The sequence below is a fragment of the Ranitomeya variabilis genome, chromosome 7, assembly GCF_051348905.1.
Source record: "Ranitomeya variabilis isolate aRanVar5 chromosome 7, aRanVar5.hap1, whole genome shotgun sequence".
NCBI classification, from domain to species: domain Eukaryota; kingdom Metazoa; phylum Chordata; class Amphibia; order Anura; family Dendrobatidae; genus Ranitomeya; species Ranitomeya variabilis.
Genome location: NC_135238.1, coordinates 203,410,263 through 203,419,432, shown reverse-complemented (window position 1 = coordinate 203,419,432; position 9,170 = coordinate 203,410,263). Strand labels below are relative to the sequence as shown.

General features: G+C 44.1%; 1 long non-coding RNA gene across 1 annotated transcript; it reads left to right on the top strand.

Moving 5' to 3' along the window:
* The first annotated feature begins 1,055 nt into the window (after positions 1-1,055).
* On the top strand, positions 1,056-2,220 carry LOC143785964 (uncharacterized). The gene is made up of 3 exons (XR_013218178.1): positions 1,056-1,413; positions 1,879-1,950; positions 2,063-2,220. It is a non-coding gene; the product is annotated as an uncharacterized LOC143785964 (long non-coding RNA).
* Positions 2,221-9,170: the final 6,950 nt, after the last annotated feature.

Genomic DNA, 9,170 nt, shown 5'->3' with positions numbered 1-9,170 from the left:
GTGTACGCTATATGGGTTTTTGCAAACTGCAATGGGACTTCTTATGGTATCCTATTAAAAATCGCCACTCTATCCACTCTTCCATCAAGGCCAGATTTCTGGAGTATACCACTAATAGTTGTCAAGACGACAGATTCTCCCACCTCAGCTATGGATCTCTGCATGTCCTTTAGAGTGACCATCGACATCTTGGCTGTTTAACCCCTTCGTGACCTTGGGATTTTCCGTTTTTCCATGTTCGTTTTTCGCTCCCCTCCTTCCCAGAGCCATAACTTTTTTATTTTTCCGTCAATATGGCCATGTGAGGGCTTATTTTTTGCGAAACAAGTTGTACTTTTGAACGACATCATTGGTTTTAGCATGTCGTGTACTAGAAAACGGGAAAAAAATTCCAAGTGCGGTGAAATTGCAAAAAAAGTGCAGTCCCACACTTGTTTTTTGTCTGGCTTTTTTACAAGGTTCACTAAATGCTAAAAGTGACCTGCCATTATGATTCTCCAGGTCATTACGAGTTCATAGACACCAAACATGACTAGGTTCTCTTTTATCTAAGTGGTGAAAAAGATTCCAAACTTTGCTAAAAAAAAAAAAAAATTGCGCCATTTTCCGATACCCGTAGCTTCTCCATTTTTCATGATCTGGGGTCGGGTATTTTTTGCGTGCCGAGCTGTCATTTGGTCGCGGCAGCCATGACAGGCAGCTGGCGAGACCAATCAGCAAATGAATAACCGTGAAAAAAAGAAAGAAAGAAAGAAAGAAAGAAGGACAGACGGAAGTGACCCTTAGACAATTATATAGTAGATATACACTTTTGCATATAGCAGCACTTGGTGTGTGCCAACTGCTGCTCTCATGTTTACATCAGTCACTTCCTGTCCCCAGGCTTACTGTGTTCTAAGACTACAAGTTCCATCATGCATTGCAGTGGCCTGAGCCAGCACTAGTCCCACCCCTTCCTTCACCACCTAAACTCCTCCATGCCTCCTTACTCTGATTACATGCAGTGTTTGTTCTGGATATTTCAGGGCTTTTCATGTGAAGGCGTCCATGACAGTATTCTAAAGCAACAGCCTTACACACAGATTCCATTACATGACCCATTTGCTTTTGAAATGCAGATCACAGCTCTACTGCTGATTCCCACTGCTCAGCCTGTGTGCCGCAGGCTAATGGTGTCTTCAGGAGGTATGCTCAGTGCTCGGGCGAGCTGTCATTCAATCCAAAGCATCTACACCCTCCTCCAGGAGCGCAGTGACAACTTCCTTTCATTTTTTACCATTCCTGTGCCGGAAAAAGGAAATATCAGACAGAACAGAGGAGGAAGAAGAATCTCCATCACAATCCAGGACCATATGATCCCTCCTGAGACGCGGCTATAGAAGCGATACATCTAATACAAGTATATTACAAAAGGTATTCTTTTGAAGAGCTGTGATATATAACGGGGAGAAAAAGTAGTGGAAAGCTCCTTTAAGACCATCATATAACTCTAAGGCTAAGTTCACACTGGGCGTTTTTTATGATAATGTTCTGCTGCATTTGATTGTACCAGCTATGTCTATGAGACTTCAGACATCTCATGCACACAGTTTGGTGTTTTTGTCCTCAGTATTTTGTGCTTCGCTTGTTTTTTTGGACATAGAACAAGTCACTTCTTTCAGCGTTTTTCACCCATTGAATTGAATGGAAAAAACACATGAAAAAAGCACCAAAAGCGCTGCGAAAAATGCACCAAAACTGTGTTCTTACCACGTGCCGCTCATTTAAAGATCAGGTCACACCCATTTGCTGACTTCAAACCCATGTGTGAATGCCATTGGCTACGCCTGAGCCAAATGTACGCCTAACCCCAATGTATTCATTGTCTAACCTAAACAGAGATGAGATTGATGTCACGTTCGCGATTATTGAGCTATCAAGAAAATGTGAGGAGCACAGAACAACTGAGCAGTGAGTTACAATCAGTGATGGCTCCAGCCTCCCACTATAACCTCATCTCAAGATCTTATGTCTTGCCCATTACACACGTAGAAGGTCTAACATTTTTTCATTCCTTCTTCAGGGCAGAAAAATAAAGAAGAACGACTCAAGGAAAAGCGCTGATAAGACCAGCAAGCTGCTCCCCCAAAGAAAAGAGCAAAAAATAAGTAATAATGATGAGGCCTCCACCATAATTTAGCATATTTGTATTATCTATTTTATTTATAGAGGTTGTTATTTATTCTTATACATCCATTGTTATTTTTAGATTTAGTTAATGTTTGAGCATTTATTTTTCTAGACGTCATTATTTATAGATTTTTTAATCTATGGTATTGTATATTTTGTATATATTATAAATAAGAGATTTATATTTGTATACCAAAGTGACTAACATCAACTTGCCAGTACCATCCATGCCTAACATCCATCTGCCAGTAACAACTATGCCTAACATCCATCTGCTAGTACCATCCATGCCTAACATCCATCTGCCAGTAACAACTATGCCTAACATCCATCTGCTAGTACCATCCATGCCTAACTTCCACGTGCCAGTACCATCCATGCCTAACATCCATCTGCTAGTACCATCCATCCCTAACATCCATCTGCTAGTACCATCCATCCCTAACATCCATCTGCTAGTACCATCCATCCCTAACATCCATCTGCTAGTACCATCCATGCCTAACATCCATCTGCTAGTACCATCCATCCCTAACATCCATCTGCTAGTACCATCCATCCCTAACATCCATCTGCTAGTACCATCCATCCCTAACATCCATCTGCTAGTACCATCCATCCCTAACATCCATCTGCCAGTACCATCCATGCCTAACATCCATCTGCCAGTAACAACTATGCCTAACATCCATCTGCCAGTAACAACTATGCCTAACATCCATCTGCCAGTAACTACTATGCCTAACATCCATCTGCCAGTAACAACTATGCCTAACATCCATCTGCTAGTAACAACTATGCCTAACATCCATCTGCTAGTACCATCCATGCCTAACATCCATCTGCCAGTAACAACTATGCCTAACATCCATCTGCCAGTAACTACTATGCCTAACATCCATCTGCCAGTAACAACTATGCCTAACATCCATCTGCTAGTACCATCCATGCCTAACATCCATCTGCCAGTAACAACTATGCCTAATATCCATCTGCTAGTACCATCCATGCCTAACATCCATCTGCCAGTAACAACTATGCCTAACATCCACCTGCCAGTAACAACTATGCCTAACATCCACCTGCCAGTAACAACTATGCCTAACATCCATCTGCTAGTACCATCCATGCCTAACATCCATCTGCCAGTAACAACTATGCCTAACATCCATCTGCTAGTACCATCCATGCCTAACATCCATCTGCCAGTAACAACTATGCCTAACATCCACCTGCCAGTAACAACTATGCCTAACATCCACCTGCCAGTAACAACTATGCCTAACATCCATCTGCCAGTAACAACTATGCCTAACATCCATCTGCTAGTACCATTGACGGCTAACTTAGACCTACCAGTATGACCGAAAGCTATCTTCCACCTTCCAGTAACAACTAGGCTTAACATCCATCTGCCAGTACCATTGACAGCTAACTTCCACCTGCCAATACCATCCATGCCAATCATTTACCTGCCAGCCCTATCTACAGCTAATTTCCACCTGACAGAACCATCTATGAATAACTTCCACCAGCCAGTAACAACTATGCCTAACTTCAACTTTCCAGTGCCATCTATGGAAAACTTCCATCTGCCAGCCCTATCAACTGGCTAACCTGCCAGTACCATCTATACCTAACTTCCACCTGCCATTACCATTTACAGCTAACTTTAATCTGCCAGTACCATATATGCTTTACTTCCATCTGCCAGCTCCATCACCGCCTAACGTCTACCTGCAAGTACCATCTACGGCTACCTTCCATCTGCCAGTACCTGCTACGTCTAACTTCCACCTGCCAGTAACATCTATGGCCAACTTGCACCTGCCAGTACCATCTACATGTAACTTCCACCTGCCAGTACCATCTACGGCTTTACTTCCATCTGCCAGCTCCATCACCGCCTAACGTCTACCTGCAAGTACCATCTACCTTCCATCTGCCAGTACCTGCTACGTCTAACTTCCACCTGCCAGTACCACCACCAGCTCCAGCTATGACCACCAGTTATGATCACCCTGCCATTAACATTTCAATGTAAATAAGTAAATTCCAATTCTTCATTTTATTTATAGGGCTAGTAGTTTATTTTTATTCATCCATTGTTATTTTTACAATTGGTGAGTGTTATATTTATTTTTAAAATTTTTCCTCTATTTTTTATATTTTGTATATAGTGTAAATATTGTAATTAAGAGATATATATATTTTTATTCCAAAGCTCTGATTGTGGAATGTGTTCTTTATTCCTGTACAAAATTTGTTTCACCTAAGAGATCATGATCTTTTACCTGCCCACCACGTTGTCCTCTCCAAACTGTATCCCCCCTCACACTGTTCCCCTACACAGTATGATGGTGACCGCAACTGTTCATACAGTGTGATATCCACAACATCCCTGAATATACACTGTGATACCCACCACAGCACCCAAATATACAGTGTGATGTCCCCCACAGCCCCTTATACTGTATGATTTCCCCCCACAGCCTCCTAGATAATGATGCCCTGTTCATATCCTATAGTGTGTGATTTCAATGGTGCTATATAAATAAATAATAATAATTTCCCCGCAGACCAGGTATAACGTCCCTCACAGCTCCCAGTATAGTGTCCCCCATAGCTTCCAGTATAATTTTCTCTAAAGTATTTGGTATAATATGAGATCCCCACAGCCCCTCTTGTGATAACGCCCACAGACAGACCCTTATTTGTCCCCACAGCAAGCACATCATATGTCCACCACAGCCAGCACATCATATGTTCCCCACAGCCAGACCCTTATATGTCCACCACAGCCAGCACAACATATGTTCTCCACAGTCAGATCCTCATATGTCCCCCACAGCCAGCCCCTTATATGTCCCCCACAGCCAGCCCCTTATATGTCCACCACAGCCAGCACATCATATGTTCCCCACAGCCAGACCCTCATATGTTCCCCACAGTCGGACCCTCATATGTCCACCACAGCCAGCCCCACATATGCCCCCATAGACTGCCCCTCTTATGTCCCCCATAGCCATTCCCTCTTATGTCCCTCACAGCTAGCTCCTTATATGTCTTGTATAGTCATGCCCTCATATATCCCCCATAGTCAGCCCCTCTTATGTCTCTCATAGCCAACCCATCCTATGTCCTGAATAGCCAACCCTGTTATGTCCTGATAGCCAGCCCCACTTATGTCCCCCATAGCCAGCCCCACATATGTCCCCCGTGAGAGTGTGCCAGGGACGATCATGCACTTCGTCCCTTCCTAGTAAAACAGGTATATTTTAGTTTAAATGTGAATTATGCTGTTGAATGCTGACGTATTTTGGTAACAGATTTATGACTATTTTATATTTGGATGACTCATGTTTGTTTCTCATAAGTGTATTGTAATAGGATTAGGGAAAGTATTAGGGTAAGGTATTAGGACATAGATATAAGGATAAAATAGAGCAATAAAGATAGGAATGGGAAGGGCAATGGTGGGCGCTGTAGTTCAGGAAGTTAGATAGGATTAGTACAGAAACAGAAGTAGTTAACACAAGTAGGGAAGTTCCACAGTTGGGAGGGGTAGGAGTTGATATAAGAGGCACAATTCCTGGTTGAGGGCAGTTAGTCAAAGATAACAAAGATTTCATCAGATACGAGTTTCGTTAGAACAAGAGTCCAGGGTCGTAGTGCTGAAAGTCATACGGATGTGAGGGAAAACAGAAAGAAAAAGAGGAAGCAGCATGAGATTGGCTGTGATCGGGTTCAGTGATTAATCCCGCAACGTCCGAGGCCATTGGCCTTAAAAAGGTATTGAAGAGCCAACCTTGCTTTTGTCCTCAAAGGGAAAAAGGGGCGGTGATTCACAGACTCGCAGACAGGAATCGGGTCGGGATTCTGGGAAGCTGCGGTACCGGATGGTTCACCTAAGAGGCAAATAGTGCCTTCAGAGGGACAAAAGGACTGCACAGGATAAAGGAGCTATTACTAATGTAACCTACAGTGCGGTATCTGTGACTAAGACTGAATGAACTTGTTGAATAAAGTTTAACTTTTAAAAATGGATAAAGATTCTGCTGTTGGCTGTGTGGTTGCATCTGGATCCAGGATCGCAGGACCAGTGGGGTCTTCAAGACCTAACGCGAGTATTTTGCACTACACCCAAACCACACGACAGACAGGACATTACCTGTGAATAGGGGCCAGGGTGCGGGAGAACAGCAGCCCTCGCCCATGACTACCAGCCTGTGCCCCTTACACCCCATCGCCAGCCACTCTTATGTCCTCCCATAGCTAGCCCCTCTTATGTCCTCGATTAATTAGCAAAAGTATTAAAAATGGTTGTACTCATGATGCCCCCTGCGTGCACTGATTACAGCCCCTCTGGTCCTGTGTTGGGTGGCATGGCTCTGGCATCAATTGTAGTCACGTCTGACAGATGCAAATACAATTGAGTGTAGAGAGGGAGCAACAGCCGGGGTGCAGGCAGAGAGAGGGGTGAGCGGTATCAGTGACTGACATTGCTCACCTCTGTGGCCATTAGAGCTCTGAATGTATCTCTGCGGCCGGAGGAAGACACTGAGTAGCCGCAGCAATTCAGTCATGGCATTTATTTTTCTCCCCAAAGTGCACGTTGCTTTGGGGAGGCAGGAGGCAGCGCCCTATGCACCTGCCTATTCTGCCTAACCCTTGTCCCGGTCCTGTGTGCCGCAGGTCCAGCATAGGACACAGATTTTTGACAACAGTGGAATCCAATTACCCTTCATTCAGAATCCAACAAGAAGGGGGGCACTTCTAGACCTAATTTAAAATATAGGCAGGACCACATATTAAATATACTGATTGAGGGTCACTTGAGTAATAGTTCTCACCAAATAATACGTTTTCCTATACAGTATGCTTTTAATAAGATGTATAGTGGAGAAGCTACAAGGACACAACTTCAGAAAGGCGAATTTCTTATGACTGAGAGATGATCTTAGTGCTATAAACTGGGACAATGCCCTGAGAATTATAAGTACACAAAGCAAATGGGACACATTTTTTAAGCCTCCTGAATAAGAGCTATGCACAATATATAAGTATTATATACAAGTATATAAGTTAGAAAAAGGTTTAGGTGTATGGCTGGATGGAAAACTCCACTTTATTGATCAGTGTCAGGCAGCTGCTGATAAGGCAAATAAAATAATAGGATGCATTAAAAAAGACATAAATGCTCATGACGACAACATGGTTTTGCCTCTATACAAGTCACTAGTGCGGCCACACTTAGACTACTGGTCCCTAGTGTATAAGATGGACATAGCTGAATTAGAGTCGATGCAGAGAAGAGCCACCAAGGTTATTAAGGGAATGGGTGGACTGTCATACAAAGGCAGGTAATAAACTTGGGGTTGTTCAGTTTGGAAAAATGAAGGCTTAGGAACGATCTAATTACAATATACCAATATATGGACGGACCGTGCAGAGATCTTTCTAATGACCTTTTTACACTTAGGCCTGCGACAGGTACAGGGGGACATCCTGTACCTCTAGAGGAATTAAGGGTTAATCATGATCACAGATGCAGATTCTTTACTGTTAGAGCAGTGAGACTATGGAACTCTCTGCCACATGATATTGTAATTGTTGATTCACTACTAAGATTCAAGAAGAGTCTGGATGCCTTTCTTGATAAATATAATATTACAGGTTATGGACACTAGATTCTGTGATGGGAACTAGTCTGATTGCTATATGGAGTCGGGAAGGACATTTTCCCCTAATATGGAGCTATTAATGTCTATCACATGGGGCTTTGCCTTCCTGTGGATCGGTTGAACTCGATGGGCTTACGTCTACCTTCAACCTTAAAACTATGAAACACTAGAGGGAGCAGCTGCTGAAATTTGCCATGAAAACCTAGTGTACTGCTAGCTCACTTTACGACTGCAGTAAAAGTGGGAGGGATTTGCTTACGTGTGTGATGTCACTACTCTCCTCCCCTTCTGTGCGTTTACAAAAGAACAAGGGAGGATGAAGTTTAGTATCAGAGTGAGGAGACATTACTGGTGATTGCAAAGTGATACCGACAGGTGGACAGTGTCACCATGGAGGTCCGATTCTGTTAGTTGGTGCTGCACAAATAGTATCACACTCTGGGATTAGGTACAATCAGGTAGATACATGCAGTGATTAGATAGGCAGACTGTATTACTTGCAGGGATTAGATAGGTTGACTATATCACACAGGATGGGATTAGATACCGGATTGTATCACGCAATCGGATAAGATACGCAAAGTGTGTCAGACACTGGAATTAAAGGGAACCTGTCACCACGTTTTTGGAAGATGGGATAAAAATAGCGTTAAATAGGGGCAGAGGTGGGCGTTACATTAGTGTGTTTGTTATGCGTTTATTACCCACCTAAGTTGCCGAAATACCTTTGCAAAGTCTCCGTTTTCGCCTGTCAATCAGGCTGGTCTGGTCAAAAGGGTGTTGTCTTCCCCCAGATTTTGCGTAGTTTTCCGTTGGTGGCGTAGTGGTGTGCGCATGCCCAAGGTCCCGAATCCTCTGCCAGGGGATTTAAAAGAGCGCGCTGTTCGTTATTTCATTGGTGATCGGTGGGCGCGGCCATCTTCCTTTGGCCGCGCGTGCGCAGAAGCGGCGCTCTGCTGGCTGCGGCTTCAGGAAAATGGCCGCGGGATGCCGCGCGTGCGCAGATGGAGATCGCGGCGGCCATTTTCCTGAAGCCGCGGCCAGCAGAGCGCCGCTTCTGCGCACGCGCGGCCAAAGGAAGATGGCCGCGCCCACCGATCACCAATGAAATAACGAACAGCGCGCTCTTTTAAATCCCCTGGCAGAGGATTCGGGACCTTGGGCATGCGCACACCACTACGCCACCAACGGAAAACTACGCAAAATCTGGGGGAAGACAACGCCCTTTTGACCAGACCAGCCTGATTGACAGGCGAAAACGGAGACTTTGCAAAGGTATTTCGGCAACTTAGGTGGGTAATAAACGCATAACAAACA